Below are 9,915 nucleotides of genomic sequence, written 5' to 3' on the forward strand. Positions count from 1 at the left end.
GTCAATATTACTGAATTTACCAGTTGTCTAAATATATAAACAATAATTATTATTATTTGTTGTGGTTGTTGTTGTTGTTGACCCCCAGCTGTTAAACAAATGAGCCAATGGTTATAATGTGCAGGATGAAAACATAATGAACCCAGAATTAATTCAGTTTTTAAGAGCAGATAGAAATCTGTCCTTTAATAAATTTCAAATGTAATACGCCTTTACATAAATAAAGGCCCAAGGCTTTTATTCTGAAGGTTTTTGTAAATTGTGAACTGATGTTGTGAATTAAAGGAGTAGAACACTTGTTTAATCCGTACATTTGTAGTGGTCTCTAGTAGAAAGTAATGCCTTGTAAGTTGTACTTGTGGGCAACCAAAACGGTGCACAATTTCCAGAAACTAGAAGTGAGCCAAATCACAGCTGAGCCACGGACAGCAGGCTTTGAACTCTTATCTCCTGATATCTGGACATCTGTCCTCTGCATGGATAACAGAAACGCGTCTCTACCACTGACTCTGTTTGATCTGTATCGTGGTTTTTTTATCCACAAATAACACAATCCTGGATGAGTTCTGCTGTGTGGTGGAGTTGCTAATGCTAATGGTTAGCTTCTACTAGTCGAGACATTTCCTCATCTATTTTCTATCAGAAGCCTGCATTAAAAACTCAGAGTGACCAATTAAAATCAGAATTATGGGTGGGTGCAATTCCAAGTCCAAACACTAATGGCGCTAATGAGCTAAGTTATTATTTCCTGCATGAAATTTTGTGTAAGTTTGTTGGACTAATGGCTCCTCTCCAAATACTGTGGCCCAATGTTGGCCCTATAATCCAACGCCTGCCTCTGGCATTAGCATAAGTTCTGTGTCAGTGTAAATTAAATTAAGGTCGACCACAACTTCTGTTTTATTACTTCTATTGCAGGTTTTGCTTTTGTTTTTGGCTTGTGTAGTTTGTTGAACTTTCTGGGCCACCATAATTCAATTCAATTCAACAATACTCTATTAATCCCAGAGGGAAATTGATTGCTGTAGTAGCTCAGAATAATAATAATAATAATCAAGTCATCAAAGAGTTGTTGTATATTACAATGGCTGTTGGCAGGAAGGATCTCCAGTAGCGGTCAGTGTTGCAGCCAAACTGAAGAAGCCTCTGACTGAAGACACTCTTCCGTTGTCGGACAGTCTGGTGAAGAGAACGCTCAGGGTTGTCCATCATTTTCTTGATTCTCTGGAGAATCCTTCTTTGCATTATCTCCTCCAGCGGTTCCGAAACTGCCGAAACTCTGGCTGAGTCCTTGAAAGGGCTTGGAGTTCCTCCATCTTGTTGGCCAGTGATCTCACATTGCCCGTTATGATCGATGGAAGAGATGGTTTGAATTTCCTCTTTCTCTGTCTCTGTTTTGCTCCCGCTCTGCACCCACGCTTCTTGCGTTTTAGCTCATTTGGGATTTGTGGCTTCGGTTGAGGTATTATTTCAGCCTTTCCAATGTTAATCAGCTGACTTACATATAGTCAACAGAGCTACTCCAACATGCAGCCACCCAGAGCAGCGCAGTTGCTACTCTGAGCGGCTGCATGTTGTAAGAAGAAACCCAAAAGGAGTCAAGTTAGTGAGTTTGTTTCTATGGAAAGGTTATGACCTTTACCTGAACAACCTCATTTTGGAGAAACCAATTTTTTTGACTGGTTTCATGAGCTAGCAGGCTAACAGCTAGTCATAGCTTAGCCAAAACCAAAAGCATTAGATTCCTGTCTTGGCCTTGTCAAAGAACTTCACTCTCAAACATTTTAAAGTCGTTCATGCAAATGCTGTTAATAAATGTTTACATCAGCATTTTACTTTTATTTTGTCACAAACACTTATATATGTCTAGTGGAAGGGCTCAACGCTGCTGCTGCCATTAGACTAAATAACATTTTAAACTTGGCATTGATTGTGTCATAAAAACTGAGTTTGTGTTCAATCAAGATGTCATCAAATTATGTGGTTGGGGTCTCCAGAAGAGACCAGTTACATTAAAATGTCTCCTTAAATTATCCTCACATAAAGGCAGAGATGGAGGAGGATTTCTTCACATTTTAAATAAAGCTTTTCCAAAGGGAGAATAGACGCACTTCAAGGTTGGTGAGATTGAAATGAGAGCTGAAAGTTTAATGATCCTTCTGGGTGAAAACACGATAAACCAGGTGGTGTTTTCCTGTGAGCAACTAGCATATAAGAAGTCTTAAATTGAATAAGTGGCGTAATTAAGGTATAATTTAGCTAAAATGAATCACAACAGAAACAAGATCATTATGTTAATGACTAAAATAACTCTCATCATTACTGTGAAATGGTTTTATAATATTTATTATTGGAGTTCCTTCATCTTCAGGTTTACATTAGGAATTTATTACTTTGTTTACATGATCCATACACTGTAAAATCTGATTAGTTCTGCTTAGTTAAAAAAAGCATACAAACTGGTTGCACTTAATAAAAAAAGTACACGTGACTAGATAATTATGTGTTGGAGCTACAAATAAGTTACTTTAACTAAGACGAGCTAGTAAGAAGTACAAAGAAATTAGTTGACTGAACTACCATTCCTGAGTTGTATATACTTAAGCAGTAGTAAGCTGTAAGCAGATGTTTAAGTATGAATGCCCATTTTATCAGGGGCCTCCTGCCGGCAGGACATGCCCGAAACACCTCCCCAGGGAGGCGTCCAGGAGGCATCCTGACCAGATGCCCAAACCACCTCAACTGGCTCCTTTCGATCCGGAGGAGCAGCGGTTCTACTCCGAGTCCCTCCCGAATGTCCGAGCTCCTCACCCTATCTCTAAGGCTGAGCCCGGCCACCCTACGGAGGAAACTCATTTCGGCTGCTTGTATCCGCGTTCTCGTTCTTTCGGTCATTACCCAAAGCTCATGACCATAGGTGAGGATTGGGACGTAGATCGACCGGTAAATCGAGAGCCTGGCTTTCTGGCTCAGCTCCCTCTTCACCACGACAGACCGGCTCAGCGTCCGCATCACTGCAGATGCCGAACCAATCCGCCTGTCGATCTCCCGATCCCTCCTACCCTCACTCGTGAACAAGACCCCGAGATACTTAAACTCCTCCACTTGAGGTAGGACCTCTCTCCCGACCCGGAGTTGGCAAGCCACCCTTTTCCGGTCGAGAAATATTCCTGTAAAATACTGGTGGAAAAAACGCTGAATATTTGAGAGTTTATTTCAATTCCAAGCCTTATATCTACAAAGGGTCGTTGATAGTCAGGTGGTTCTGTCTGAGGTTGTGGTTAGGGTGGAAAATGGTGGAATCCCATCTATGGTCGGGGGTAGGGCTGAATGATTTTGGAAAATAATCTAATTACAATTTTTTCTTCAATACTGCCATAGAAATTTCATTCACAATTATTTTCTCAAGGGGCTTTTCTCGTATTTTTCAGCTAACGGAAGCAAAAAAAAACAACCTATGTAACTTGTAGAGAATATAAACAAGTTTATGTATCTACATATCATATCAACACGTTTATTTGTCTACATAAACATAAACACTCACAAGTTGTTATGGAAAAATGTATGTTTATTCATTCTTGATCATGGACTCAATCAACTGAATGTAAATGTATTGCTCTATGCCTCTTTGCATGACACACCCACACAAGACACACGCACACACACACACACACACACACACACATTCTTGACTTCCCACACACACACACACAATCTCTCTCTCTCTCTCTCTCTCTCTCTCTCTCTCTCTCTCTCTCTCTCTCTTGGTATAAATAAACTCTGTGGCCGGATGTTCGGGGCATTTTTGCCACAGTTATAACTGTTTGACTTGTCTGCTCATTGTCTCCTTCTGTTTTCACTATAGGAAATGGGTTTTTGATAAACATATTGATAAAAAGCATGACACAAGTAAAGACAACATCTTGTTTTTGAAGGTGCGATGCTTTGCAGCCAGGAGCACATCCCTTATTAGCATCAACTGTGAAAATTTATTAGCAGGAAAGAAGTGTGTCCCATTCATTGAAGTCTTTTGTGTTTTGAGTTTTTGACGTCTTGTCCATGCAGAGCTTCCGTAGTTCAGTTACGTTCATAAGGAGCCTAAGTCACTTCCGCACCATGGGTCCCTGGAAGAACGAAAAAATGAACGGGGCTAAAAACACTATTTTCTAATTCCGCTTGTTTTGTGCCGTAGATTTCACATATGATGTCCGTGAATTTGAATGAATTTTGATACCAAAAACGTGCTCATTTTCGAACGATATTTTAGGTTTTGTGTGAAAGTAAGTCCAGGACTATAAATGCACTTCACCAAAGTGACGTCATCGAACCAGACACGGAGAAAATTGAGGGAAAAGGGCTGTAAGTTCAGCAAACTTCTCACAGGAGAAGAGATTATGTGGTGACGTCACATAAGCGATGTGCCGATTTCTAGTTTGTAGTCATGCTAATTACGAACTTTTACTGCTAATAAATCTCAAATTACGTTACTGGTGGGGTTGAAACACCCATCATTGCTTTTCATTTAAATTGCAGTACAACATATGTGCGATCCGAGGCGTAAGGTCAAGCAGATTAGGAAATAGTGTTTTTTTGCCCCATTGACTTGCTTTCATTTTTTGTTCTTCTGGGAACCCGGGAGTCACTTAGGCTCCCTATTACTACTGGCCAAAACTCAGTGGGGTTAAAGTCTCTTGCAGTTTTCTAGCTTTACTAAAATACCCGTCTGTGCTTATTTGATTGACGGCAGTTTTTATATCTTTTTAGACTCCAAAGTAATCATTTGGCACGTTCCTAATTCGTAATTTGTAAGAATGTTGTCGGCGATATTAGCATTAGCATCCCTGTGGGTTCTTCCATGTATATTAGCATTGTGGTGACCACTCGCTGCCAGTCAAATCGCAGCCTTTGCGATTGTAAAATCTCCTTTTGACACATCGCAATTTAAATGCACGTGCCATTAATCGTTCAGCCCTAGTATGGGGGGGGGGGGGGGGGTCCTACGTAAAACAGAGGTGTTTTAGTAACTACGTGTAGAGGGATGGAACTGGTCTGTGGTGGGGAAGAGGAAGCTCAACCAGAAACCAGGGATGGATCAAAATGACATTTCGCTGCCGAAACCAAAAACCAAAACATTGAAAGAAATTATTATGTCAATAATTAGAACCGTAGCATTTATGGCTACGATGTGTTCTAACCTCGCTAAAATCAAGGCACTGCAATGAATCAGCTACAAAACTATGAAAATATTTATTTAGTACTGACACAACAACAATGCACAATATCAATTAAAATTCAGAATAAAATGTTTCACTTGGCCACACTCATGTACATTAAAGGGACAATAAGTAGTTTGACATTTTTATGCTCGTGATTGCCCCCTCAGGCCTATTGTGTAACTGCAGCTTCATTAGTAAGCTCATGCACGAGGCACGTATGATGTACGTGCACACTCCTGAATGAAAACAACAGCTGAGTCAGTCCTGTACCGGTGCAATTTACAGGTTTAGACTGTTCAATTCTAATAAATTAGACAAACACTACTCTGATGTACATACGCTACGCGGCTTTTCCCCCTTCTCATCTCCTCTGTTGTGTTTTCTCTCCATCTAGATCGTTACAATAACGGTGCACACAAACTGAGAGCGGGTGTCTCATGATTTAACCATCCCTGTGTCACTGAAGGAAATTCAGATGAGCCACAGAGCTGCGTGTGCTAACTGGACGGTAGTTTAAACTCCCACTAACTTTAAATGCCAAATGCAGGAAGGGCCAAAGTGCCTGACGGCTGCAGAGCCAGAGGCTGCAGATTCACTGCTGCACCGTCTCTAGCAGAAGCGTGAATCTGCAGCAGCAGCAGCAGGCGTAAGTCAGTGGCCTCCAGCTTTGAAGCTGAAGCTTTATCATCTTATCAAGAACGGTCTATGACTGGTCAGTCCACGTGCACGTGCACAGATTATCATGATCTTTCCTTGCTCGCAGAACGGTTCAGAGCACAAATGGTTTCTTTGTTGCTAATCTGCAGGGAATGTCTACAAAAACGTTCTACAGAAAGAAGCAAAGGGTCCTCAGAAATGTCGCTAGGCGCTTTTTCATTAACAAAAGCCAGTGAGGGGGGTCCAAAAGTCATTGGGAACAGCAACAAAATCACTGAGTTGGCAACGCTGCCTCTCACTCTGCCGCCAAACTCCAGATAGCAAACGCTACGGGCTACGCCTCAGCGTGAACGCCCATGACTTCATCACGCATTACGCTGCCTCTGGAAGGCACTGGGGAAGATAGCTTGTTTGACCCAAAGACGCTCTTTTTCTGTGATTTTACAGGAATACAGAGGCAATCACAGTAAAAATGCCAGGGATCATTCTACAGGACCAGGGCGTTGCAGGAGAATGTATGAGGAAGACATTTTACATTTCTATTGGTGCTTAATAAAATATAAATAAATAAAAGTAATAAACATAAAATGCACAGACTGGAAGTCTGTAAAATAAAAACTGTTCTCTAATAAAACCATAAAGTGTCAAGCAACCCCCACCCCCACCCCCACCCCCGCCTTCCTATGGGAGTCTCATGTTATGTTGTGTTGTCTGAAGTCTGTTGTATATATGCTTGAGGTGTTTTTTGCAGAGCAAAGCTGCCCTCCTGGTGGAGGGTAACTCTGAAGTGCCATTTTTTCCCTCCACCTGAACCAATCCTCATGTAACCCTCTGATCTCTATTAAGGTAGCGCGACTCGTGTTGCGAGTGACCACAGTCACCAGTTCTTGTCATGTGTCTTGCCCATGTATGTCTGATCTCTGAATTGTGTGTACTGGAACCCTAATTTCCCTCTGGGATTAATAAAGGATTGATTGCTTGATTGGTTGGTTGGTTGGTTGGTTGGTTGGTTGATTGATTGATTGGTTGATTGATTGATTGATTGATTATTATGTGGGTTTGAAGCTGAGACGTCAATCGACTATTAAATAAATGATGTTTATAATTTTGCCACAAACTTTTTCTAATGCTAACCCTTCCTCCCCACCTCACTAGTAACACACACAAACCCCTGTCACAGAAGTGACTGCGGAATTATGGCAACAGGGCTTCACTGTCACACGCTCTCAGAAACAACGCAACAAGTGGTTGTCGGTGCCAGAGATGCACATAACCAGATTATCGTGAACGAGAATAGAAGCTCAGATGTGGGTTACCACCTTCTGCAGCCGGGGAGTCAGTGTGTTGTTAAAGGACTTAATGGATTAGGTGAGGATCCACTCACAGGGAGGAAAGTGCAAACAAGCAGAGGAAGAAGGAGAAGGACTGCTGTATTTCTGGCACCAGGAGTGCACAATGACTTATGGAGCATGGAGGCAGCAGAGTGCATTCAGGAAGCACAGGAGGACGGACAGAGCAAATATTAATATTGACAGATCCAGGATATGGCACAAGAAATGAATAAATGCATGTTCTCGCTGCTAAACGCCTCTCAAGACTTCCTCCGCTACCGTAAACACGCTCACAATCAGCTGTTTAATAAACAACAGAGAACAGTTAAGAACAAAAGTGGTTTCACTGTTTCATTCTCAATCTGCCCACGTCAGCTGTTGTGTTCAGTTAAACCCGACGGGCACCGAGCAGCTTGGCACAAAGGCTTTCTGCAGCTAATAGCTGAAATTATTTAAGATATGCAAATTAATTTGTAGTCCACATCTCCTTATAGACAGATTGGGTGCCTGAATTATTAAGGGGGTGGCATATCTTTTGGTTAATAATTCAGCCTAGTAGGAAAACTCCATCACCATCAAGCTGAAGTCAGTTCAACCATCGTCTTACAAAACACAGAAATAAACCATCATTTATAGTCTCAGGGTTATATGGTGGCTTCATGTTTGTGCTTTCTACTGTTGATTAGCTGTGGCAGCCTTCTCGAACTGGGCTGACTCCAAAAGTTAATCGCCTTACGATGTTCGTCCAACGATTACTTTCTGATTGCTCCTAAAAATCTGTTCAGCGGGGAGGAAACTGGGCTGACTCGTAGAGGTGGCTACAAAATACGCCACGGTGCACTCAGACTGCGTTAAACGACTGTTAGCTTGTTTTACACCAAATGCCAACTGGCTGTGGCAACCATCTTGAAATGGCTCTGAAAAGGCGTTATCCAAATTCAAGGCTGTACCCTTTGAAGGCTGCATTTCAAGGCTGATTAAGTCACAGTAATGCAACAAAGGCTGCCCAAATTCAAGGTTTCTCCAAATGAGTCCAACAAATGCGACCTTCTTTTCCAAGGATTGGGAGGACCTGGTGTGTCCTTCGTGACTCACTCTATCCTAAGATTAATTTATTTATTATATATTTCTCTAATTTGACTAATCATCATTTACTTCCTGTTTGAGAAATGCAACAAATGAGCACATCGAGAGAGTGGAGCCGCTGATGAATACACACACACACGCAGGCTCACAACAACATAATGACATCACAATGTACCAGCTAATGTCATAGCGTATATCTTAGCCAATAGCCATGGCAGATTTGAATTCAAGTGTAGTGCCGAGTTTTTACCTGAAGCGGGTGCAACACCGACCGTTTCAGGCAGAATATTTAAATTGCAACTAAATGATTGACTCCATGTGTCTTCAGCACAATTAGACACTCGTTTATATACTTTATCAGCAAAAAGAAGTTGATTTGTGGGTGACTTGCTCTTTAGGAGGTTTTTTGTGTTTGCTAATACTGTTGCTGTCTGATCTTGGTGTCTAGCAGGTTACAGATTGGTCCAGTTATGAGATGCGTGGCCCGAACAACACACTCATGCAAAAACATTATGTTCCGTTTGTCCCTTTCAGAGTGGAGATGATCAGTGAGGAGCCGTGGGTTTGTCCAACCAGCAGTGGCCATTATATCTAGTTTTATCTCCATATATCCAGCCTCCACCATCACACCATCCCCTCAAAGCATCCAACCATATCCATCTGTATCTGAACGGGCTGGATCTCCAGCCTCCATCTCTCTGACTCACCCTGACCCTCCAGAGGACCCTGCGCACCGCTGACCCTCGTCTCTCACCGTCCCCCGGTGTAACACCAGCCCTGAAGCCTCCCCCTGTCGGCTGATCCATTTCTCCGCGGAAGTGCTCCTCTACAGGAACACATCCAGATCGCTTTGGGCACAGACGCGCTGTCTCTCTCTGAAGCGTCCAGAAACAGCGCGCGCCGGTTGCAAACGTCTAATTGGAGCTTCCGACTGCGTCTCCCGGTCAGAGCGGAGTTAAGAGCTCTCGTCTCTCTCTCTCACACACACACACTCGTTCACACACACGCAAGCACACCTGAGGGACACACGCATGGCACGTTGTAGCTCAAAACCCGGTTCAGGTTCCTCTTTGCGCTTTTTTTCGCCTTTCCTTCCTTGTTCCTGCGCAAAACACGCAGCCCGCTGCGCAAAGTGACAGCTCGATACATGCCCGCACACTTTTCTCACCTTAATGAATCAAACGCACACCGAGCGGTTTCAAATGACACCAACTGAAGAGAATTCTGGGTCATTTAAATGTTCTGTTTTTGAAGAAAACAAGAAAAAAACACGCGCTTTCTTACCGGTTTTGTGGGAGCAGAAATAAGTCCAGATCCGGATCCGTTCATTGATTCATCCTTCCCTCCGTTCGCTCCCTCATTTAGCAGCTGAATAAACATTTCTCCTCCTCCTCCTCTGAAGCACAGCACAGCTCGTGCGCCCTGCCTCCTCCCTTCCCTCAGCAGAAAGGAGCATCATCCTCCTCCTCCTTATCTCTCTTGCTTGCGCAGAACAGGACAGCGAGGGACTAAAGGACAGAGCACATACAGCTGAGGACGTGGAAGGACTTGAGTTATAGAGGGGTTTAATGTGAATAAAACAAAGGAACTTTAAAAACGAGAAGCTCAGTTGGGTTTAGTTCACA

At 42.8% G+C, this 9,915-nt stretch overlaps 1 protein-coding gene across 4 annotated transcripts in view; it reads right to left on the reverse strand.

Moving 5' to 3' along the window:
- The window catches only part of slc8a4b (solute carrier family 8 member 4b), a 204,332-nt gene extending 194,621 nt beyond the window's left edge, over positions 1-9,711 (reverse strand). For 2 of the 4 annotated variants that reach the window (XM_015946551.3, XM_015946547.3), the window contains exon 1: positions 9,575-9,711. The gene's annotated coding sequence lies outside the window, so the exon portion shown is untranslated. Of the gene's footprint in view, positions 1-8,997; positions 9,121-9,574 lie in introns of those variants that run through there. The other 2 variants (XM_015946548.3, XM_015946549.3) reach the window with 2 other exon arrangements.
- Positions 9,712-9,915: the final 204 nt, after the last annotated feature.

This window comes from Nothobranchius furzeri, chromosome 14, assembly GCF_043380555.1.
Source record: "Nothobranchius furzeri strain GRZ-AD chromosome 14, NfurGRZ-RIMD1, whole genome shotgun sequence".
NCBI classification, from domain to species: Eukaryota; Metazoa; Chordata; class Actinopteri; order Cyprinodontiformes; family Nothobranchiidae; genus Nothobranchius; species Nothobranchius furzeri.